This window comes from Topomyia yanbarensis, chromosome 2, assembly GCF_030247195.1.
Source record: "Topomyia yanbarensis strain Yona2022 chromosome 2, ASM3024719v1, whole genome shotgun sequence".
Lineage (NCBI taxonomy): Eukaryota > Metazoa > Arthropoda > Insecta > Diptera > Culicidae > Topomyia > Topomyia yanbarensis.
The window spans coordinates 314,971,178-314,996,983 of NC_080671.1; the positions used below are offsets into that span (position 1 = coordinate 314,971,178).

General features: G+C 37.0%; 1 protein-coding gene across 1 annotated transcript in view; it reads right to left on the bottom strand.

Annotated features, from left to right (window-relative positions):
* The window catches only part of LOC131683631 (cardioacceleratory peptide receptor-like), a 200,631-nt gene extending 175,540 nt beyond the window's left edge, over nt 1–25,091 (bottom strand). Inside the window, exon 1 of the mRNA XM_058965765.1 lies at nt 24,061–25,091. The gene's annotated coding sequence lies outside the window, so the exon portion shown is untranslated. The remainder of the gene's footprint in view (nt 1–24,060) is intronic.
* Between the last annotated feature and the right edge of the window lie 715 nt (nt 25,092–25,806).

Sequence of the window (25,806 nt, forward strand, 5' to 3'; positions counted from 1 at the left end):
CTTTTATGTCTAAGAACACAGACGCCATTTGTTCTTTTTTTGCGTAAGCGAGTTGGATTTCTGACGAAAGTAGCGCCAGACAATCATTCGTTCCCTTTCCCCTCCGAAAACCAAACTGGGTATCTGATAGCAAGCCGTTCGCCTCAACCCAATTGTCGAGACGTCGTAGGATAATTTTTTCCAACAATTTCCTGATACAGGATAGCATTGCAATCGGTCGATACGAGTTATGATCGGAGGCTGGCTTTCCCGGTTTTGGAATAGCGATAACTCTCACTTGTCTCCAGTCGTGCGGCACAATGTTCTGCTCAAGAAGCTTATTGAATAAATTCAACAAGCGTCTTTTTGCTAGGTCAGGCAGATTCTTCACCAAGTTGAATTTAATTCTGTCTAGTCCCGGAGCATTATTGTTGCATGAGAGGAGTGCAATTGAGAATTCCATCATTGTCAAAGGCGAATCTATGAAATCGTTACTTGTGGGAGCATCGCGAGTGATTTTCTGCGCAGGAGCAGAATCGGGACAAATTTTCTTGGCGAAATTAAATATCCAACGATTCGAAAAATCTTCGCTTTCATTAGTCACGTTTCGATTCCTCCTTCTTCTGGCTGTGTTCCAAAGAGTACTCATTGATGTTTCTCTTGACAAGCCATCAACGAAGCGTCTCCAATAACTAGACTTTTTGGCACGACGTATACTGTCAAATTTGTTTTGCAAAATGAAATAATTTTCAAAGTTCTCACGTATACCCCCTTTCTGTTTCATAATTTCTTTGTAGGCAACTTGTTTAGCTTCATATGCATCAGAGCACTCTTTGTCCCACCAAGGATTAGGGGGGCGTCTATTTATTGTCATTCCAGGATTGCATTTCGTTTGGGCTTGTTCTGCTGCTTCAATAATTAAACCCGCTAAGAATTCATATTCTTCGGTAGGGGGTAGCTCTTCTGTAGAAGCAAGAGAAGTGGAAATTAATGTTTCGTATGTTTTCCAATCAATATTTCGTGTTAAGTCATAAGGAACATTGATTGAATTCGTAAGGCCTAATTCACTGTTAATTGAAACAACGATTGGCAAATGATCGCTACCGTGAGGATCAGGTACAACCTTCCACGTGCAATCTAACCGAAGTGATGTCGAGCACAGAGATAGATCTAATGCACTTGGACGTGCAGGAGGTCTGGGGATGCGTGTTGATTCGCCAGTATTTAAAACTGTCATATTAAATTCGTCACAAACATTGTATATCAAAGAGGATCGATTATCATTGTAGAGGGAACCCCACAATACTCCGTGCGAGTTGAAGTCTCCCAGTATCAGACGCGGAGCAGCCATGGATTCCACTACCTCAAAAATTTGACGTTGTCCAATTTGAACTTTGGGAGGTATATATATAGAAGCGATAGACATGTCTTTGCCTTTAATGTTCGTTTGGACAGCTACAGCCTCAATGCCCGCAAACAAGGGGATGTTAATTCTATAGAAAGAATAGCACTTTTTAATTCCTAGAAGCACTCCTCCATACGGGGTGTCTCGGTCTAGGCGAATAATGTTGAAATTATTTAAGTTGAAATTAATGTTTGAGGTAAGCCATGTTTCACATAGAGCAAAAGCATCGCATTTTAAATTATGCAGTAAAATTTTTAAGGAATCAATTTTAGGTATGATACTTCTGCAATTCCACTGTAAAACAGTGATGGAATCTTTCATTGGAGGAGGTGAATTACCCATTGAAAGATACAATCGCTGCAAGGATGGGCCATTGAGCAATCAGCTGCTCTAAAAATGTTCTAATTGTTGGGAGGAAAGCTGAAAGTATGCTCTTTAGTGGTGCAGAAATATTGAGTGCTTTAAAAATCCAATCAACAATTTCAGAAAATTTCAATAATCCTACCCCCGGCTGAGGCTCAGAGGAAGTCGAAATTTTATTATTTCCAGTAATGGTGTTCTGTTTGGATTGTACGTTCCCAAAACCGGGCGGAATTGATTTCGGTTTTGAATCGGGATTTTTCGGTTTTGGGCGCAGTTTATCTATTGGTGGAGAAATTTTAAGGCCCTTTCTTGGCAGCTTGGGAAAAGAAGACTGTTTTCTTTTTCTGGAATTTCCGGGTAAAACAAATGATGTACCTTCGCACGCTCCGTCAGAGTCAGACTGTTCCGAAAATAGAGATGTGTAAGTGTTTTCTAAGAAAATGGGTTTAGGGGTAGCATTTTTCAACATTTCTGCATAGGAGCGCTTAGACCTCTCCTTCAAGGATCGTTTAATTTTATCCTCACGCAATTTATAAATGGGGCATGCAGGGAGCTCATGTGAGTTTTCTCCGCACATTAAACATTTTTCTGAATTTTCATTGCATGTATCCTCTTGATGAGAACCCCCACATTTGCCACACCGTGCCTTATTGGAACAATAAGTGGCTGTGTGACCAAGCTGTTTGCAATTAAGGCAATTCATTACACGAGGAATAAAAAGGCGAACAGGGAGACGAATCTTATCGATAATGACATAGTTGGGCAGCGCAGACCCAGCGAAAGTCACTCGAAATGAATCAGACAGTCGATAAACTTTTTTATCTCCTTCGTGTGATACTGAATGCAATTGCTTGCATTCAAGTATTTTTACGTCTTTAAGTATGGTGTCTTTGAAACGACCAACCCCATGCTTAATTATGTCATCAACAGTCAAACTCGATTCTGTGATGACCCCATCAATTTCAATTTCCTTTGAAGGAATATACGCTCTATACTCACGCGTAAAAAGCTCGCAAGAAGCAATTGCATTGGCTTGTTTGAGACTACCAACGACAATGCGTATTTTATCTTTATTGACTTTGACGATCTCTTTTACATCCGAGAATCGCGAAGTCAAATCTTTAGAAATTTGAATAATATTTAGCGCCTTTACTTTACGCCTAATAAATACAATCCATGGTCCCGTTGACGACTCTGGGTAAATTTTAATTCTAGTCGGATTTACATTTTCAGCATAAGGCTTAGGGGGAGGGTCTGTTACTCGTTCTCCCATCTCTTCATCCATTTTACCTAGCAAGAAAAACTATCACAAAAAGGAATGAAAAATATACCTGTTATACCTGTAGAACACACCTCATGTGTTACGTTGTAAACTCGGTGCCCGTTGTTTGACAATGTGACACTTGCTGTCCTTCTTCGTCGCGTTGCTTCTTCAGTAGAGAAATAGGCGTACCTGCAACACTTCAAAACTCTCTCCGGTTAAGCTGCTCGTCGGTATCACCACCACAAGCGCGCTCTCTCCGTTTCCACCGCCGCGGTAAACAAATGTGGCTACCTGTGGCTTGCTGCGAAAATCCCACTGTCGATGCGGCACTTTTCGGTGCCACTTGTTTTCCTTATTCGTCGTACCACTTCTGCGGTAGACGAATAGAGCAAATGGGTCTACCTGTGCCGCTTCCCCTCTCGTCGATTAGAATTGCCCGACGACACCAATACAATATATTTTTTGTGTGTGTACAGGCACGATCACTGTCGATTTCTGCCACCGCGGTAGGCAAATTCGTCTACCCGCGGTTTGCTGTCAAAACACCGAGGATGCCGTTGACCACACCTCCGACGTATCAACTGTCGACTCACACTTAACAAACTGGTCTCTCTCTCTCTCTCCCACAAAAACGCATACAGCGTCTCGCACTCCGTCACTCTCTCGAGAACAAAACCTTCCACCTGGAGGCACAACCGTCTCGGCCGGTTGCAAAAACTGTTATGGTCCTATAGTTGATAAATCATGTAAATATCAAGCAAAATAGCTCAATGAAAACGCCTACATAGAAACTGATGAAAATGGCGTTTTACGCTTGTCTCTAACAGGTCGGAATCTGTTTTTATGTGCATTTATATAAAGTGGCACTAGCTAAAATTGGAAATAAAAAAATTAAAAAAAATTCACGTTTTTCGCTATTTATGATGTACATTTGGGTATCGAATTTAATAGCGCCAAGATTCCATAATTTGGAAACCCTCAGCTTTTGGAGGTTTAGTATTTAGCAGCATAATGTTATTGATTAATTTTTCCAGTTGGATGCATTACAAATTTCAATCAAATTTAGTTCGAGACTTATTGTCTTTAGCAAAGTTTTCAAGAATGTTATTGCAAATAGCTTGGTTGAAGATATGAATGCAACCCGTATTTGTGCATTATAGGCCATATTGCACTACGAATTCCCTTACTAACGGTTATAGGCGGCAACAAAGAATTTGGAAGAACACCTTGTAGATGACGTTTACTATCCTAGTATGTAAAAGTGACTTCAACGCCACTTTGGTCAAATTCAACTTTTTCGTATGTTTAAGTTCACTACGAAAATTCGCATCTTTTAGCGCAAACGACTTCAAATGAAAATAAAAAGTTACCTGTTGAAAACCTACTCCCTACCTCCTATACTTCGGTGAAATCTCCTCCTTCCAGATCTTCAAAAGCACACAGTGGAGTGCTCTAGCCAATTCCTCTACTCTGTGTTTGAGCAACTCACATGACAGTTGATCATTGTCAGCGGTTCAACCGTCCTATTTTTTCATGAATCTTAGGTAGATCCGGAATCTGTCGTCGACTGCGCGCGTCTCCAAGCTGGTTCTTGCAATACTCTTGTCGTCTACTGCTTCGCTATTTAGGTGTTCGTCATAATATACTTATAAATCGTGAGAATTTCTGCACATTATTTATAAAGTGTACAGACTATCCTGTGCGATAACCGGTTTATACAATGCCCCCGGCCTATCAGGATGTTTATGTCACCGATGACGAGCTTAACATTCCGCCATAGGCAGCTATCATAGATATGCTCCAGCTGCGCATAAAATTAATCTTTCTCGGCTTCATAAGGTCAGTACACATTGATAATGCTCTAGTCGAAGAAATGGCCTTTGATCCTCACTACACACATCCATTCGCTGATCGTCTGCCACTTGATCACGCGTTGGCGCATTTTGCCCAGCTCTTGCGCCGTCGCTCGATCCCCGCAGTTCCACACCTTCTGCCCCGTCTTTCAAAGCTCCTCCAATGCTACGGTTTCGAAGTTGCGAGTTTTCAGCTCATGCTTTTGTTAGTAAAGTGGTGTTTTGGGCCACTCGTTGAACTTGACCTAACCAGTCTCGTAGTCCGCCACCCAACATAACTGACACCTGCGACAGGTATTTAGTTCTGCCTACGGTATGGTTATAGCGCCCATGCCCGCTCCTACCGTCCCATTTCGCTATTACTGCAGAACACGGTAGTACCCAGTCGATCGCGGCCTACAGTTTAAATGTCATCAATAGACCAACCAACATTTTTGAAAAATCTAAGATTTTCGTCAAAACCCCCTCCAAACCAAATTTCTGGCTACGCCACTGGCCCTCTGAGATTTGGCAATCAAATCCTAGTAAGGTAATCAGATTCATTAAACAAGTTGATCCTAACTGGGATAATATGCAAAATCAGACAAGGCCCTTCATATCTCAATTATGAAGGGAAAGCTGAGGCGCATAACATCAAATTGAGTCATACCACAATATTCCTTTAAATGGTCGCACTGGAAATCAAGGCTCTACAGTTTATAAAAAAATTCTGTCATACTTACAATTACGTCAACGATAAAATTCATATTTTTTTGGTGCGTTGTCCGAAAATACCTATGCTCGTTTGGCTCGCGTTGAGCATGAATCTGATGATCCATCATGGATGGAACATCTCTCGTTAGCTCGGGGGAGTCCAGGAAGAGGAGATATCTTGTCTGCCCTAGACTACCTCGTAAGTGTTCAAAGACATCCCCCTCTGAGAGTGCACCAACGACATCTAATAAATTCAATGAAAGTGCTGTCCTAAGCCCAAAGCAAGTTACTCCAGGACTTGGAAACTTTAATTTAAAAAAAAGAGTACCTACCACTTCCAGGGATACCAGAGAGCCCAAGTGTCCCCCTTTTTCAAACAGACACTCAATCTAGTAATGGACTAGTGGAACAGCAGAAGTAAATCGATTGCTTTAAAATATTACTAAACAGTTTAAAATGTGATGCTTTCACATTATGTGAAACTTGGTTAACTTCCGATATAAATATCAACTTCCACGACTTTAATACCATTTGTCTGGATCAAGAAAACCTTTACGGAGGAATACTTTTGGGGATTAAAAAGTGCTATTCTTTCAACCGAATTAACCTCCCTTCGACACCAGGCATTTAAATTGTCGCTTGTCAAATTCAAATCAAAGTCAAAAACCTCTTCATCGCTTCCACCTACATTCCTCCTACAGTTTCGTTAGGCCAGCGAACGTTTTGTAATATCACGGAATTTTTACCAGCACCGCAGCTAGTTCTAGGAGGCTTTAACTCGCACGGTACGGTATGGGGTTGTCTTCACGATGATAATAGATTAACCTTAACGCAAAGCGACAATTTCAACATGACCATCTTAAACACGGGAGAAATAAGGTTGCATGTGGAAGGTGATCCACGTTAGCGATCATTTGCCTATCGTGATTTCAATTGCTAACGATTCAATACCATCACAAACAATCAGTGTCTCGTATGACCTTACACGGAACATTGATTGGATGATTTACGCGACCGCGATATCCGACAAAGCTGAATCCAATCAAGAACATCCTCGGCAGGAAGAGTATAGGTTTTTGGCTGGCTTGATTCTCGACAGAGCGAATCAAGTTTAGACTAAACGGATACCCGGTGCGAAAAACCACGGACGGTCTCCCACCCAGTGGTGAGACAAACTGTGGTCAGACCTATACACGGGGAAGTCCTCCGTATAAGACCACCCGGGACGACGGGTTACCTGCTAGCTATCAACAGTACGCGTCGTTAGACATGCGAATGAAGAGTCTAATGTAAGCAAAAAAGTCAGCTATTGACGCCGGTTCGTCGATGGATTAACGAAAGAAACAGCAATGAGCACTCGTTGGGGTACGGCTCGACGAATTGCGTAACCAAAACAGTAGCAACGAGAACGTGGAATATTCAAACCGCTGGATATTCGCTTTCGCCAAAAAGATCTGTCCGAACTCTGTCCCGGCACAGAAAACATACCGCGCTGCGTCTCCTCACGATTTCGCGAGCGAAACGCTGTTTGCAATGGTCGAGTTCTCATTTTCTCGCTTATCATGCAACAATAACGCTCCAGGGTTATACAGAGTCAAATTCAACTTGCTGAAGAATCTGGCTGATGCTGCAGAAAGACGCTTGTTGAATCTATTCAATAAGTTCCGTGACAGTAACATTGTCCCTTATAACTGGAGGCAACTGAAGGCCATCGCCATCCAAAACCAGCCAAACTAGTCTCTGACCACTTCTCGTACCGACCAATTGTGATGCTTTCTTGTATCCGAAAGTTATTCGAGAAAAGGATCTTGTTTCGCCTCGACAATTGGGTTGAAGCAAATGGCTTACTGTCAGATACACAATTTGGCTTTCACTAAGGCAAAGCGACGAACGATTGCCTTGCGTTACTCGCTACAGAAATCCAAATGCTAACAAAGAGCAGATACCATCAGTTTTCTTGGACATTAAGAGGATTTTGACACAGATTCTATTAACATTCTGTCAGAGAAGCTATATCAGTATGGTCTTTCACCAATTTTAGATAACTTTTTGCTAACCCTTGTTGTCTGAAGAGCACATGCATTTTTTAAATGGCGATTTAACAACATCACGATTTGGCTACGTGGGGCTTCTCCAGGGCTAAGCCCCCTAATCTACAATTCTTAAGTGAATGACATTGACGTTTGCCTTGTAAATTCATGCACGCTAAGGCAACTAGCAGATGACGGGGTAGTCTCAGTTACAGGGCCAAAAGCTGCCGATTTGCAAGGACCAGTGCAAAATACTTTGAACATTTTATCTGCTTGGGCTCTTCAGCTGGGTATCGAGTTATCCACGGAGAAAACTAAACAGGTCGTCTTTTCTAAGAAGCGTGAGCTGGCGCAACTCCAGCTTCTATTAATGGGTGTAACGATCAATCAGGTCTTCACATTTAAATATCTCGGAGTCTGGTTCGACTCTAAAGGTACGTAGGGATCTCACATTAGATATCTGAAACAGAAATGCCAACAAAGGATCAATTTTCTCCGAACAATAACTGGAGGGGGGCTTACCCAGGAGATATGATCAGGTTATACCAAACAACGATATTGTCGGTGATGGAGTACGAGTACTGTTTTTTCCACCCCGCTGCGAACATACACTTCATCAAACTGAAGAGATTCCAGTATCGTTGCTTGCGCATTGCCTTGGGTTGCTTGCTCGATTTTGGGAACTCTCATATCGATTGCTCATCCGGTGCGACATTTTGAACCCGCCGGTGAAAAAAAATTTCGAGAGGCTCGTCGAGCTTAATTCTCAAACCCGATTTATGTCCTGGTATTTCGACTACATGGCACAGAGCATCAATCCTTCTTTGCATAAACCCCAACCGTGTTCTTTTCGTAGATACTTTTGATTGAACTGTGTTATTCATCACATCCGTGAAGTAAGAGATTCGTTCAATACCGGATCATATACGCTGACAAGTGATCCCCAATTTGTTTTATAATAGGTTCTGAGTAGTCGACTGTGATAAAATGTTCTACACAGACGGATCAAATCTTGATGGGTCTACTGGTTTCGGTAACTTCAATGATAACATTACCGCCTCATTCAAGCTCAATGATCCTGCTTCAGTTTACGTCTCAGAATTAACTACTATTTAGTATACCCTTGGAATCATCAACACATTGCCCACAGATAACTACTTCATCCTTTAGGAAAACCTCAGCTCTATCTAGGCTTTTCGTGTGATGAAGTCCAAAAAAACAATTTTCTCTATTTGCTGGGGAAGATACAGGAGTCTCTGCATACATTATCTGAAAAATCGTATCAGATTTCCTCTGTTTGGATCCCTTCTCACTGCTCCATCCCGGATAATGAAAAGGCCGACTCTTTAGCAAAGGCGGGAGCTTTAGAAGGTGACATTTACGAAAGACCAATTTGCTTCACTATTTTTTTAGTATTTGTCGTCAGAGGACATTCAAAAGTTGCAAAACTCGCGAAGGAATGGGGATCGCTACATTCTATTATCCCAAAGATATCAACGAAGCTTTAGTTCATGGGGTTGGATGTGGGTCCGGATTTCATTTCATTTAATAATGTCCCGGCTTATGTCCAACCACTGCACGCTGGATGCGTATTTGCAGCGTAAGGGGCTTGCAGAGACTAGTCTGTGCGCTTGTGACGATGGTTATCACGACATCGAGCACGTTGTCTGGGTGTGCGCCACCAATTGTGATGCTAGGTCTCAGCCAAAGGATTCCCTTTGGACCAGAGGTAGACTACCCAATCCGGGACATTGGGTCTTTAGATTATCCTGGCAACTGGCGATCTCCTCTATATGTCCCTTATTTATAACTTTTTAAAAACGGTTAATATCCATAGATAACCCTTCTCTGTTTATTTTTCGTTTTTAGAAATCCACTGTCCTACTTTGTGGAGCCGACCAGTACCAGAGTGCCACTGACCGCCTTCGCCCGCGCTACTGCGGATTTTCTGCGGGTCTGAGGAACACCACCTTTTGACCCGATTCTGTTGTTATGGTAGCCTGAGGCTGTAATCGATGTTACTGAACTTCTGTTTGCCTGAAAGTGACAAGTTTTGCTCTTCTTTTCCTGTCATTGTGATAGCTTTCTCTCTCGCCCACTTTTGAATATCTTGCCCAAGCTTAGGTCATTTTTTTTGTAATTTTCTAGATTTAATTGCTGGATTCGCTAATATCTCAAACTAAAAAACTGAATTATCAGTCCTCAATACTATGTACTGTATCGACCACCTCCCCCACTTATTCTTAATGAAAATCAAATGTCTCTCTCTTGAATATCGAACTATATTCCTATCTTCAAAATAGATGCAATATATTTTATATAAAATCAATTGCTTCCCCTCCTGTATATCTGCATATTGCATTCTTAGTTTTATATGTATACTTTATTCCTAGTTTTAAGATAGCTAATAAAACCTCTCATGAAAATCTATTAACCCATCGATTTGTATTTCAAGTTTTAAGATGGCTATAATTTTTCTACTCTTAATTTCAAAATTGTGATCTCCTAGTTTTAATACATGTTACGCGAATGGATGGAAAGTATAACGAAATTTCATTATTTACGTGCATTCCATTCATGATTCCACGTGATTTTTTCCACCTGTTGTTAAAAAATGCGTCCAAGTGCATATTATAAAATTACTCCCAATCCATGTAAATCTATTGCTTTAGGAATGTTACAATAATTGTAAAATAAAAAGCTAGTTCTACTTATTGTAGATTGTTGTATTCAGCATCGGTCCGGTTTTTTTGTAGCTCACGATCGAAAAGTTTTACAATTTTGGCTGCTTGGGAGTTTTTATCCTGCTGTTTTAAAACATTTTGGGAGATCGATTTAGTTTTTGAACAAATTATTGAGAAAGAGTTAAAGAAGATTGCTGATTCCAACCACCAAAACAATGGTCACGAAACTCAGTGTGGTTTATGCTTCTGTTCGAGCCAGTGAGTAAAAATTTCTAAAGTGGCCTCCCCATTTTTCACAAAGTGGTGAATTTTGTAAAACATGTTTTAATTTTAGTGTTCAGGTACCCCTAAACATCTTCGTGAAATATTTTGTGAAATATTTCTAATAGTTTTAGTTAATTGAAAATTTATACACCATTTTATTACAATATTTTTTTACAGCCAAAGCTTAATTTCGAATTGCACCATACTTCACTGGTGGTTTAACAAATGTTTAGTCTAGAAAATGTCGAAAAAAGTTTTAACAAATTTTAACTATTTCTACTATTTTTTAAACAATTTTTTAAAAAAATGCAGTTTTAAATGGTTTCTTCACGCGATATTCATACCGTTTAAGTTATAAAATGTTGCATATATTATCAGCTTTCAATTCCAAGAAAAAAAAATTGAGCTAGCATAAGGTTTTTAAAACATTTGATTTTTTATGTTACCCAAAAACAACGAAAAACAACGCACGAGTGAAACAGTCGCTGGTCGCCACGGTGCGAAGCGAACGACAAATATAGATACTTTTATATTGTGTGCCTTGTCTGACGAACAAAGAAGTAGTAATCTGTCGAGATGAGCGAGTCGCAGAAGCAAGAAGTGATGCTCCAGCCAAATACTGTGATTATTAATGACTCGCATAAGACTGGGTATTCGTGATGAGGAACTTTTTCTGAAAGTGAAAATGGAGGTTAAATTTACGATAGTCACCTTTATCCAGTTCTACGATGTCAGGTATTCAGCGCTCATAGCGTTAATTAAATTGGTCCAGGCGAAACCATTAATTATATTTCAAAACACATGGTTGTGTGTTACAATGCTAATGAATAATGAGAAAATCAGTGTTCAGTTACAAGATCAGATGCCGCTTACTTGCAGAATGCAGATATATGTCACATTTGGTAGAAATGGAGTACAAAACATAATGCGACAGTACAATTGAACATAATATCATTTGCACATATCAAGGATAAACTATTAAGCCCCCAAATTGAAAAAGTATTTCGAAAACTCAACGTAGGAGTTAGGTATTTTTACATAGAATGTGTCTGCAAAGTTTGAAATAGTTTTTGAATGGCAGCAAACACCACGAATCGTGTTTTTCCGGAGACGTTCCACAAAAAGCTTCGTCACCAAGTCGCTTGTCGATATTTTAGCATAGATTACAGAATGTTATTGAAATGATACATTATATATACAAAAATGTTGATCAATTCGCTCCATCCAAATTTCAAAAAAAGGAATAGAAGTTCATTACACGCTGAAACCCTTGCCCGGGGGGGGAGGGACTTAAACATTCTATATATTGTTACTGATACAATTAATTGGAGCATTGCCTAAAAATAACGATTATCACCGAAGTCACTCCCTCCTAAGCCTAGCTTCTACCTACGTCACATAATTGAGATCAATTTTGTTGTAGTGTTGTATTTTTACACATTCAGCATCTATGAAGCACCGTAAATTTAAAACAAAAATGCACAATACAGTTTACGTTAATGTGCCACATCAAATACATAAGGTTTACGACTCGAGCCAAGCAAACAAAAGTTTTCAACAAGTCATTCGCACACCAATTCATCGCCTCGCCATTAAATTTAACAAGGATATAAATTTCGACTATTAGAGGTGATGAATTGTGTTCCACACTTCAACGCTGCTGGACGGATTACAATCTATATACGAATGGCGCCGATCGTGTTTTCATTCCATTAACGTAGACTTTATGTTTTTATGACAGGCAATCCATTCTTTGCTTATATTATCACATAACTATCGCAGTTGCGTGATTTTTGTGAAAGTTATTGCCCTTACGGAAGTGGTTTGAAGAACAATGCTTCCGTGTTGGTGTGTGTTTATTCTTATTTTATATTAATATTAAACAAGGACTTATTATTGCTCCTTCAATATCAATTTCTGCTGACTGTGTCCGATGATGGAATGAAGCTTCAAGAAGGCAGCTAGATGATATTTTCCAATCACGTTTGAGGAAACGTTTTATTGAAAAACAAGAGATGCATCATGATTAAACTTTAATTGTATCTTTATAATGCAATGGACTTTTCTAGCTCGTAACGTTTCAATCAAACCGATAGATGATAGTCCGAACTAGGGAACAAATCAACCAACAAAGGAAAATAATCATCAATCGAAACAGGTGTGAAATACATAGAAGCTGAGAAATATGAGCACTCAGGTGTAAGGTATGTGAAAGGTACTAATAACGTTTCCTGGTGCTTTCTTTATTCAATAAAGCAATCATCATTCAGATCTTCTTCTGTTATAGATGGAATCTTTCTTTTGAATATTTATTATAGTTATGAATATTATCTTTTTGTAGCTTCTCAAATCAATCTGATGCCTTGCTGGGACCGGCAGCTACTGGAATTGAGACGAACCCGAATAAATTGGAACACTTTGGCGAGAAACGAAAACATTTATTTACCAGTTTAACGCAGAACGATTCAAACGAAATTTGATGCCTTTTTATTTGAAAGAGTGGGTGGGTGAGAGAGCGAGACCGACTCTTTATTGGTCTCCTAGGGATTTATTTATGACTATCGACTAGCTTCGATTGAAGCCGCCCCGTGCCTCTGTCACATTTCCGTGCAAGTTGCTGTTGATCGTTTTAATGACCTCCGGTGATCGAAGTGAGGCATTTGGGCGAACATGAAAACGCTGTTGGAAACCTTTCAATATTTTAACGTTGTATATCTATAAAATTCTACTTCATTGAGTCTTTTTCTTCAAAAGTGAAATGAGCTAAAATAATATTAGTTGTGAGTGAATTTGCATAGTAGCAATGATTTGACCAGGAGAGAAAGTGGACTATATAATAATAATTGAAATTTATTAAATGATTCATTAAACATGTTAGAAATTAAAATTTTTAGAAGAGGAAACTCATTTCATCCTCTGCTTGTGAAGGCTAAGGGTATCACTTGATGGGTCACCAAGTTAACTAAAACGATAAAATGCAGTTACAAAAGTGTAAGAAGTAAACATTAAAAGGAATTTCCAATGATTGCTAGGATGTCAAATGACCCAAATGATTATTTTAGCGACAATTTAACCTAGTGCTGGACTAATTACAGGCTCCGATATCGTGGACTGGTTATTCACACTTCTTAACAATCTTTTGATACATTTTCACCCCACAGTGAAAATGGGAAGTTATGTAAATTACATCCATATGATTTCAAGACAGATATATTATTCAAGGCTGTCTTGAAAGAATTACCGCAAGGTCAAAGTTTAGACGAAATATCAAATGAAAGATGTTTGATGTTTTACATATGGCAGAAGTACCTCAAAAGTCAGTGAATTTTTTTTTTGGAAATTCAAATGATGAGGACATTACTCCAAAAAGTTTTTTTTTCAAAATCATGTTATTTATGAGTGAATGCAAATGAATCTCGTGCTCGTAAAAATAAAAGCGTATGTTCAAGAACTGCGTACCACGCATCCAATATCCTTGTTTTGGAGAGTCAATAAGTCCATCAATGAAAAACAACAAGCCGAGAAAAGAACGCTCTTCATGATATACTTTTGACGTAGGACTACGTCTTTGATTTCGATATGGGGGTCCGCTTTGCAAATTCTACAAAAATGGTATGTAACAAAAAGTGGTCCAATTTTAAACGAATATAATTCAGCCATATCACGATAAATTTTCAATTTTTTTGTACATAAGGTAAGGTGGGGCAAACCCGACCGTTGGATAAACCCGACCCCCCTCTGTTATCGAAAATCGGCAGCACTATGCTAACTAAAATCAATGTTGTCGTATAGAGTATCGAAAATAATCGTAATGGTGTCATGATAGCATTTTATTAGTCTACATTGAGATGCTCAAACGACCATAATTGTGTTTTTACAACTTTTGATTTGATTTTTGTGCATCATTGACTACAGGATATTTCTAATTGTTAAAGTGATTGCATAAAAATGTAAGTGGATTTAAATTGGTTGATTAAAGTTCTACAAAGTGCATAGATGAATTTAGTCCAACTTTTCTCATATTTTTTATAATTGCATCGTAATGAAAAATGACGCGGTGGGGTAAATCCGACCTCTAAATAGTGGGGTAAATCCGACCGCTTTTTTGTTAAGAAAACATGTATTGATCCATTTGAAATATATTTTTATTGTTATTATTTATTACTTTTTTGCACAATGGTTCATAATTACATACGAAAGACACGAAAACGTGATGAATATAGTATTCGTCGAGCAATTCCTCCGATGCAAATGAGTGCTACTGCTCGTAATTTTTACATTCCAAGAATGACATTGAATTCCATTTTCTTCATGTTACAATTCAAAAACGAAACATTCATGGATTTATCATTGAAACACCATAAAATTTGGGTAATATCTGTACTGAATCAACATAGGCCGTCGGGTTCACCCCACCATTTTTTAAAACAGCAAAAATTAACGTTTTCGTAAAACGCTTGCATCTCAAAATTTTCCTAATGTACGAATAAAATGCTATACATGGAAAGTTGCCCAGAAGTCTAACCTTTCAATTGGTAAATAAAACGACTTGATCCGATGTAAAATTAGCATTTTACAGCCAAAACCTAGGTCGGATTTGCCCCACCTTACCCTATCGCCCCGAAATACTTCTAAGAATAGATTCCAATAGATAAACCGAAAGAATTTTGATATCATGGCATTAAAAATTTAAATAATGTACATATTCAAAATATCGCGCATTTACACACAGAAGAGAACGCTTCCCAAGTCCGGCACGACAGGTTTGTGTACCTAGCGCGCTACACTTCCATAAATGACGTCATCGTCGACTATTTAAAGAACGGATTCGACCGGACAATCTCAGTTGCCTGTTGAACGGCAGGCGGAGCAGATCACTGCGCTGTGTGTTTTCACAGCCAGTGTAGCTGAGTTGGAAGTCCGTTACACAGGCTGTGGAGGTACGCTACACAGTGGCGTCCAACACGCGACTTAGCTTGCCGTTCAAACGCTACGCTTTCTTTAATGTTGTGATCGTTTCCAGCACACTTTTATTAACAATCTAAAACACAATTATTCGTACACAAATTTCGCTTGTACACTCGAGCTCCATTTGCAAACACTTTTAACATTGTGTCGTGGTACTAGTTGTCTCTTTCGCTCTACCCATCATCAGCAGCGTTGACTCATTTTGCTTTGTGCGCTTGGGTTCAATGTTTGAGGCGAATGTAAGTATATCTAACTTGTTAGCAGGGTTACCATATTCACAGATTTTTCTGTAGTGTCACAGATTATTTTCACAATTTTTGATCACAGATTCTTTTTCACAGATGGCAGATTTTTGGCATTTTGATGAAAATTTCACAAATTTTTGGAAATATTGTGATTTTTCACAGATTTTTCGGAAATTTACCGCAGATTTTTTCCTGTTTCAGTTATCACAGATTGTAAAAAGATATTTTTAACCGAAACACAGATTTCAATGTGGCATCTCTGTTTGTTAGCAGTTGCATGCGTAACCGGCATGATAGCAATCTGTGCTTTCGTTGTGCAAACTTTTTTAGCAAAAAATTTACGCGGATTGATGGAAAGCACAACGATACTTTACTTTTTACATTCGATCAATTTATTGATTCATTTCCACTCAGCCTATCCTGTTTTGATTCTGCTAATAGGTACACACTACAAAGCCTATTTATGAATGAATATACTGCCACTCGAAAAACTGTTTTGCAAAAACGCATCTAAGTCCATATATAAAATTGTTTTCGATTCTTGTATATTTATAGTTTCGATATATGATTAAGACCACTGCAATCGCTACATTTGAATGCGTACTTTCGGAAAGTTACAATAGTGGCAAAATATAACTAGAAAGCTTGGTCTATACATGAAATCGTCGCTGTTGTGCTATCTTATGACAAACATCATTTTGGGGTAAACTGGGTTAGATATGCCACATTACTAATCTGAAAATTCTCTACAAAATGGCGTTCTCAGAATTTTGAAATTCTGCTTACTGAGGTACAGCGAAAATAATGATGAGAAATTGTCAGTTTTTTGCTTTAAATCACTTAATCTTGGGATTGGCTTAGGCAATACAGAAGTTTTAGATGTTTTTATAGGTAAAAATGTCTGAGGAACACAATGGGATAATAATTTTCAAAATAGAAATACATGTATTGCGAGAAATATGCAGTTTTACTTTTGAATTGGAAATATTGCATGTTTGGCAACAACGTAATTAAAGATTACTATTTTCTCTAGATCCCTTGCTCAATTTCCTTCAAAATGCATCTCACCGATTGTTTCAGGCGAAATAAAGCCGAAGATAGGAATAAAAGTTAATAATTGATGCTTTTTTACTATGGAAAATTTTCCATGTACAATTATGACACGCCATACAAATTTGTAATCAATCCACACCTATGGCACGTGTGAGTGCGACTTTTGTTTACATTTTTAGTGAAAATTCGCAACACAGTCAACCGATCTTCGTCATATTTGAGAGAATAATTCAGAATAGATAGAAGCATTCATTATCTTCTTTGAATTGTTTTTACCATTTATAAAATTCAAGATATTCAATCTCAAGCTTTAAAAATCGTTTTTCTTGAAATGTGCCAAATGACGCTTGTCATAAGATAGCACAACAGTGACTAAATGTGATTATATTGTCTAAAATTTGATTTTTCTCCACCGGTCCAGGTTTTTTACCACACACAATCGAAAAGTTTTTACAATTTTTAAAACCTGATCTTGTACTATAAAGATTTAGTTCCAGATATTAGTTCGGTCACGCTTTTCAGTCTTCTTTCTTCAGATCTTCTCAAATAAGTTTAATCGGAGTCGATCACCTACTACAAATGAAATGACCTGATAAGCAAGAAGGTTTGGTTCAATATGTAACATTTGATGTTGATTGGTTGTGCTTAAAGTATACGTAAGAAATATATTTGATTTATTATTACTCTAAATGTACTAAGAAAATAAATATTTTACATTAAGTAGTATAGTCCTACGTTTACAGTTCGTGCAACCCCACAGGGCTGCCCTTGTAGTTTTTTTTATTTAAAATTAGCAAACGATCCCCTTTTAATGAAAATTTGTATCGAAAACTCAAGGTAGGGGTTAGGTATTTTTTACATAGAATGTGTATGCAAAGTTCGAAAGAAATCGGTTACCGTAAACCGGGGTGACTACGATCATCGGGGTGACTTTGATCACTCGAAACTTTTTTCGTAGATTGCTTATTAAACCAGAATAGTCTACCGAATCATTTTAATTTGAAATGATTTTTACTCTAAACTTATCAAATACTGATTTGTTATACTTTTTGAGTATACTGTTCGGTTTTTGGGTACAAAAACTACAAAACACCGAAATTTGACTTTACCTGATTTTTACGAAGCTTCGTAAAGTGTCTATTTTTTATAAAACAAATAAATCTCAGATTTGAGCAAGAGTAATAAATTACAAGCGAGTTTTTGTTTTCCTTTATATTGGGATATGCTAAATTTATTTTTAAGAGTTTCTTTAATTTTAATACATTTTTTGTGAAACTAGTTGGCAATTATTTCAAATTATTTTAAGCTAAAATTCGCAACATTTTTTATTGTTCAATATTCCAACGTGTTAAAATGGATGAAACTTTTTGTACATTGATAAAACACTGAAACAAAACAATTTTAGCAGTTTTAAAGGTTTTTTTAAATCTTTTATTTTAATTGGACACAAATTATACGAATTTTGGTTACTCGAATTTTACAGTACATTGAAATAATTTGTATAATACCAATTAACATCTATTTAACAATGAGTATCTTTCCAGAATTAGTTTAAACAAACATCTTATATCTTATGAAAATTGTCCGTAGGAAACTAATTCATAGCGATTTACGAATATATTCCATCAGTGGAGATACAACGAGTTTCATTTTTTTTGTCACCCTCAAAACAAAAATCATAATAAAGGTAAAACCGTGATTTAAGCAACAAATAACAGTGATAAAATAAAAGGTAAGTATTTTAGAAAGCTTGAGACTCCTATTGTATGGAATAATTTTTGTTTTGGTAAAAACACAGATATTTTCAAGACGCTCACGACTTTTATGATAAATGGACGAACTGGGCTATTCGGACCCACTATTCCATCAACCACCGTTTAAATGCCTAACTCCTACGTTGAGCTTTTGAGATAATTTTACCAGAGGGCCGAGTCTCATATACCAATCGACTCAGCTCGACAAATTGAGACAATGTCTGTATGTGTGTGTGTGTGTATGTATGTATGTACAAAATATCATGTAATTATTTAGCAATGACTGAACCAACCTTAATGAAACTAGTTTCAAATGAAGGGCCTAACGTTGCTATTTGCCACTATTATTTTGTTTTTGGAACGTTGTTTACTTTCTGAGATATGGGTCATTTTGTCAAAACATTACAGGTTTTTAGTAAATAACTTTCGAACGAAGCAATGTTGTTCCACAACCTGTGCATAGAATAAGAATTAGAAACCTTGTAAAAATACCTTTCGAACAAGCTATATATTGTCAAAATCCGTTCACGAGCAACGGAGATATTGAACATTTTGTATTTCTATTCCTCGCTTACCAATTTTCACTAATTAAAAAGGAGACCCTTTTCATACAAAGTATAGCCTTACTGGTGCTTTAGGGGCAAAACTAAACCGATTTTTAATATCAGGGTATGAAAACACATCTACGTGATTCAAAGATTTCGATTTTGAAAACATTTTGTGAATTACCTCTACAATATCTGAACTATTTCTCAAAAATCTCTACGTAAGTTCACTTCAAAAACAAAATAATGTGTTCATAGTGAATTTTTTCTAGAGTTCATGCATTTATCCCTTGAATCAGGCGTTGCGTTCAATCGTGAAGTAAATGTTGGATGGTATATTAATAAACAGATTATCAAGTAATTCACCTAGTAGTGAGATAAAAGATTTCTCATGTAATTATACTCGTGCATCACCGAAAGAAACTGTATTTTTGAAAAAATATTCGTGGAATTATGTTTCACGAATATATTTACACTATATATCATGCACATAAAATGAACCCTGAAAATAATGAAAATCTGTATGTTCCTATGGAAATTTATATTATTCTACCTGAGACTTGCTTGTTATTCATTCAACTTTCATCTAAAATATCTTATTTTTACACGATTTTATACGAAACGAAGTTGAGCAGAGAGAAAAACTAACAGCGTCATACACATACATGCTCGAGCCGCAGCTCGATACGTTCACGCTCAAGCGAAGCTTATGTACGCCACTTTACAGTCATGTTGTTACGTATCGCCTTAGCCAAATCAATAAGGGGGTGTCTTTGGTGATTCAATGATCGGTTCAAGTATTATTTACGTAGAATTTTTTTTTTGATGTCAGTATGGTCACCAACACATACGTAAACTATTTAAAGTATGATTTGTGGCCCATGTAAAATTACTTGCACATATAATTTTACACTATTAGTCGCGTTCCCTTTATGTGCAGTATAGTTAGCATAATTTTACATGATTTTTTTATATGTGTACATCAACTCAAATTTAATTCCATTCTATTCAATGCTTGCATATACACTATAATTAGGGAAATTCATGCCTTTCTCAGAAAAATATGCGGCTTAACTGGGTAATATGGATGTTGACAACGAAAATTTCCAAAAGAGACATTCCACGTGCGATATTTCAACTCATCATATCACTATTGAATTTTGAATGAAACATATGCTCAAGTATGTCATGTGAAAACTAAGAATACCTTTTTCATGATGATATTATTGAAAATGCGCATATGTTGTATTGATATGAACTTTCATGACAAATAACGGATCAAAGCCCAAAAATATCCACGAATTAGATCCGGGAAAAGAAGTCTCCCAAAGTCCTCACTCTCAATGGGGGATGCAAGTACAATATGTCTTCTAACTTATCGTCGTCCATATCTGCTGAGTACACTTCAATTGGAGTTTCAATGTAAGTCACAATTAGTAGTGAGGCATTGGATAATTCAGCACACGTTTCGTTCGAGTTTTCCATATTGTACAAGTAAATTAGCAAGGATTACAATCAGAGTTTATGAATTGGACAGATAGTTGATCTGACTACATTTTTGCCATCCTGACAGTTTGAACTATTTCTTTTTCACAGTATTGAATTGTACAGGGCTTATTTATCCATATTTCCTGAACGAGAATTCCTAACGAAACAATATGCAAGCTATAAGGAAGACTGGAAAGAGACTACATTATAATCAACTGAATGTACGCCTTTTATGCTATCGACATAGCTTAGACACTTCACACTATTTATTTTAATTCAAATGAAAACTTTGAAATATCTACTTGTCTCTTTTATGAATCGCATTCTCCCTCTGTCGCTCTCTGTTCAAAGGGCTTGAAAGCACATGTGACCTTGTCTCACCTTACTATATTCAATTGCGCAGATGCTGGACCAGCAAATTCTATTGGGTACGAATACCTTTTTTTCGGGAATATGTGATCAAAAAGTAAACTTTTGAGTTCCAAATTGAAAGTTCCAGGTTCCTGATAACTAATTAAGGTCCATCAATAAAGTAGAAACACCAGATAATCTTAAGTAAAGAAGAATGAAAACGAAAAAAAAATAAAACAAAAAAGAATGGAAGCCCTAGAAAGTCCACTTTATATTAAATAGCCTATTCTCGAAAGATGGGATTTTCAAAAACATTTCATAACTTTATGATGCAATAGTTCTCAGATTCGTACAATCCGGTTTATTTCTTTTCTTTCTTCAAAAATGTTTTTTTTTAGTTTTAAATGTATGATCTTTGAATTTAATTTATTTCAATTAGCATCTTTTTATTCATTTGGTTCATATGCGTTCATTTTATATATTTTATTCGTTTTATTCTTTGGATACACTGTGAACAGTTTATTCTTTTCTTGCGTATTACTCATATCATTCATTTAACTTATTTTATTCACTGTTTTCATTCTATGCATTCTACTAAATTTTTCCAGTTCATACATTTTGTTCAGTTTCTTTATTTTAGTAATCTGACTATTTTTTTAGTTTTAATCATTTCATCCAGATAATTTATTTGACACAATTTATTCTTTCTATTAATTTATAACCTTTTAACATCGTTTAATTTTTCATTTTAATCAATGCATTTTATTTGATTCATTTGATTCATTTGATTCATTTGATTCATTTGATTCATTTGATTCATTTGATTCATTTGATTCATTTTGTTCATATCTTCAATTTTATTCATTTCATGTGCATTCATGTATTTATTTATTTCATTCAATTTGTTAGTTTAAGTCAGTTTATTCTATTAATCTTATAACTATTTCTAAACATTGTCTAAATTTTCATTTAATGAGCTAATCTAATTTGATCGTGTATTTAATAATTTTGATTTACATTAATTATTCTCCTCATTTTATGAATTTGAACACCTTTTATTTCATTTTTGGTTTTATTTTTTTATTTCGTTTGTTTTATTGATTTTCTATAATTTATTCAGTTTATTTGAGATTTTATTCGTGCAGGACTAGAAATTGTTTTCAACCCACCTCTAGTTGGGCGCTATGTTTAAAAAATGTCGTATCTCACTGCTAGGTGGATTAAATCGGTTTTTTTGATAATAAAATGGCAGAATCGCTGTTTTTCAAGAAAAATTTCGCAATTTTATGAGTAAAAAGCCCCCTAACTGAAAAATTATCCCGAAAACTCAACGAAGGGGTTAGGTATTTTTTACATAGAAAGTGTATGCAAAGTTTGAAAGAAATCGGTTAAGTAGTTTTTGAATGGCAGGTAACACCGCTAATCATGTTTTTTCTAGAGACGTTCTACAAAAAGCTTCGTCACCGAGTAGCTAGTTAATATTTTTGCATGAAAAAATTACAGAATTTTATTGAAATGATGTAGTAAAATGTACAAAAGTTTCGATCAATTCGCTTCGCCCATCTTTATAAAAAAAATATGACAAAAAACTGATTTTTTTTTACTCCAGTTTACCCCACTTAAAGAGTTTCTCTAGTAAACATTTCATAAGCAAACGTAATTCCATTGTAAAAAAACAAAATAGAAGGTCTGAATTACCCCGTTGGGAGGTCCGAAGTACCCCTGCATTGTAAAAGGATGGAAAAACGTTGAGTTTTGAAATCGTCACTTAGCGCTGCCACGGAGTGATGCAAATGAATTTTAAGGCACCAAAATGTAGCTGTGGTTTAAAACTAAGAATTAGTACCTTGGACCGATATTTTTTTCACATATATCCATCTAATAGGGCGATTTGATTAGGTAGGTCCGAATAGTCCCGGGATCCCCTATAGATAAATGTAAAAAAGTTAGCATCTCAAAAACCTCTGGTAATCAAAGTATTCTCACGAAATGAACATGTTTTAACGAAAAATTCTGACAAAATCAAACCGCTTTGACTAAAAAATCCACGTAAATAAAAATCGCAATAATTCGAATATCCGTGTAAATGACAACAGTATAAATCTAAAAACGCGCAGCAAAACCACTCAAAAATAAAATATTCGAACGCTGCACCCGCTTATGATGTCCGATTGAGCTCAAAAATCGCTCCTTTTTCGATGGAATAAGCATTTTATATAAAACTTTACGCGAAAATTTTAAAAGACCATTTTTATTGCCATCTTCCCTATAGTTCTCAATACAATCTTTGGTTTAAAACTGTGAAGCGTCCCAATTTTTATATCAAAAATTTCTACACCAAAGTTTCCCGAGACCCCAAACTTTTGCTATTTTTTCGTTCCGCTCCCTAATTTTTTTTGTTTAGTTTCGCAGTGAATTCAGGATCTATCAAGTGTTATGACAGAATCGAATGAATATTCAAACCGGGCGAAGTTGCAATGCATTTTGAATTTGGTATATACATACATACATACTGAGCGTGAAGCGGTCGAACTTTTGTGCAGACATATTAAGCTGTAGCAGATTAAATCTAGCAGTTTTGAAACTCACTGTTGATTGACCATAATTGTATGCTCAAAACTTTATGGACTTGATTAAATTTAAATAGATAATTAATATTGCATTTTGTCTTGCTTCGGAACGATATCCGCAACACTGTGTGCAAACCATTTGCGCCCAATGGAACATGTTTGTATCAAAACATTTTTAAAAGTTTTAAAAATATGCTCTAAGCTTGGGATTAATATGAAAATTAAAACACAGTTGTGGCTGTTTCTACTCTTTTCATTTATAAGAAATTGTAAAACTGCAGACCTACTATTATGATTTATCTTCCTCGCTCAATAACTAACTAACGCCTAAAATTATAATCAACTCATTTTGCTTCGATTCAATGTTCATTTCAATGGATGTACATCGGTAACTTTCTCACAAAATAATGAATCTTTTCATTTGTTGCAGCAAATTTTCCTATAATGAAATGTAACAAATTCAATCAAATAAGTATGTACAACTTGGATCTCCGATTCGAACGATTGATCACTAATTAATTATTGCACTCAATTTACATCTATAGACTTACATATATTTTCAACTATCATTTCTCCATCCGAACTGACAAAGACCGCGGTTCTGCTTGCTTTTCTTAGATCACGGACCGTGATCTTCTCTTGAGCCTTCTCTTGAAAAACGACTAGCGAAGCTGTTCTGCTGCACAATTCATTATTTTTTCCACTTCTACTTCCCTCCACAAGCACTATCTTCTTACTGATTTCACCTAGCTGCAGCAGCCGACCGTCCAAAGCGGTCCTATGTAATTATGATTCAATAAACGGGCGTATCAACACAGAATAAACATGCATCGTTTACACACTAAACACTCAATTACCATAATCTCATAATTTATGAGAACAGATATTCTTAATTGATTCAACTCACTGTTTCATCTGAATCGTTATTCATTTCTTCCGGTGCTTCACCTTTGGTTCTGTATTTGCTAAATCACGTTCCAGTTTTTAATTGATCCAAGCGGGTAACCGTTTGAACCTCTCCGCATGTTTTAACGATCGATCACTTTTTATGCCAATTTTGATTTGTCGGTGTGGACGGCTTTAATGGACCAAACGACCGGAAGAACCGACCCGATGGTACCGCAAGCGTGCCTCGTTTTCTGTCATTCAAAGCGGAAGAATTTTTCTCCACTTGGGCCATTAGCAACCTCTCCGTGCCACTTTATGTTCAACCATGGGTGTCAACTTCGGTCGGAACTTCAAAGTCGCGTAGGTCGGGAGGCGATGCACTTTTCGCCGATGCAATATCGTTATTCTGTTACTTTCCCGCGCGCGCTTCAACCGTCAGCACAGACCGCAGAATCTGGACTGATGCACTAGTGCCGGTGTGATTGGCTTTGGACCACAGCGCCACTACTGACAGTCCGTTCGTCAATCCGTTCGCGGTCGTCCGCCGGTGGCCAAAAACCCATCGAGCGCCTGCGAGGAAGAGAGCGAGATAGTGGAATAGATTGGAAAACGAACTCAACCGAGAAAAAAAGGGGCGACACAATCCAATGGAGCGGCCGACGTCTTTATTCCTTGATCCCACGACGGCGACTGATGATTTTCGTCGTCTCTTCGCTGCCTGGTTCAAAACAAACAAATCGCATATACCTCTTGTGCTGTTGCTGATGTGCTCCCTCCACTCGTCCACCACCCAAACCCTTCCTGTAACGTTATACGGCACATCATCCACCCGGTGCCAGTGTTGTGTAGCTGCCAGAACCGAAGAAGCGGAGCAACATAAAGTTGACTTTCGCGCAGATGAGGATGCTGCTATTGCTGCTGCTTCTGGACTACCCTACTTCCTTTAGTATGCCTTTCTCGCACCAGCCGGACCGTTCTTGTTGATTCGATATCCAATTAGCACGTACCAGATGTAGATCGGTAGTATTTTGATATGGATTATATTTACTTTGAAGTTGTTTAGACTCTATTCACACAACATACATAAACACTTTTTCAAGAGTGACTGTGTTCTTATGATCAATTACAGATTTTTTCATTAGTCCCTGGAGTGGTCCACTCAATACTAAATAAACTGGCCACTTCAACTTACGTGTCCGTAGCCAAATCGTTTTTTCTTTGATAGAAGAAATTGCTACATGTCATATAACGATGACATGATTGAAAGAGGAAAACTTAAACGAATTTCTCGTTCAGATGTGAGTGACAGCTTTGAAACTCTAACGTAGTACATTTCCGTTGTACATTGGATGTTAAATTATGATGCAAAAGATTGGAATAACATCAAACTATTTATCGGATAATTTAAA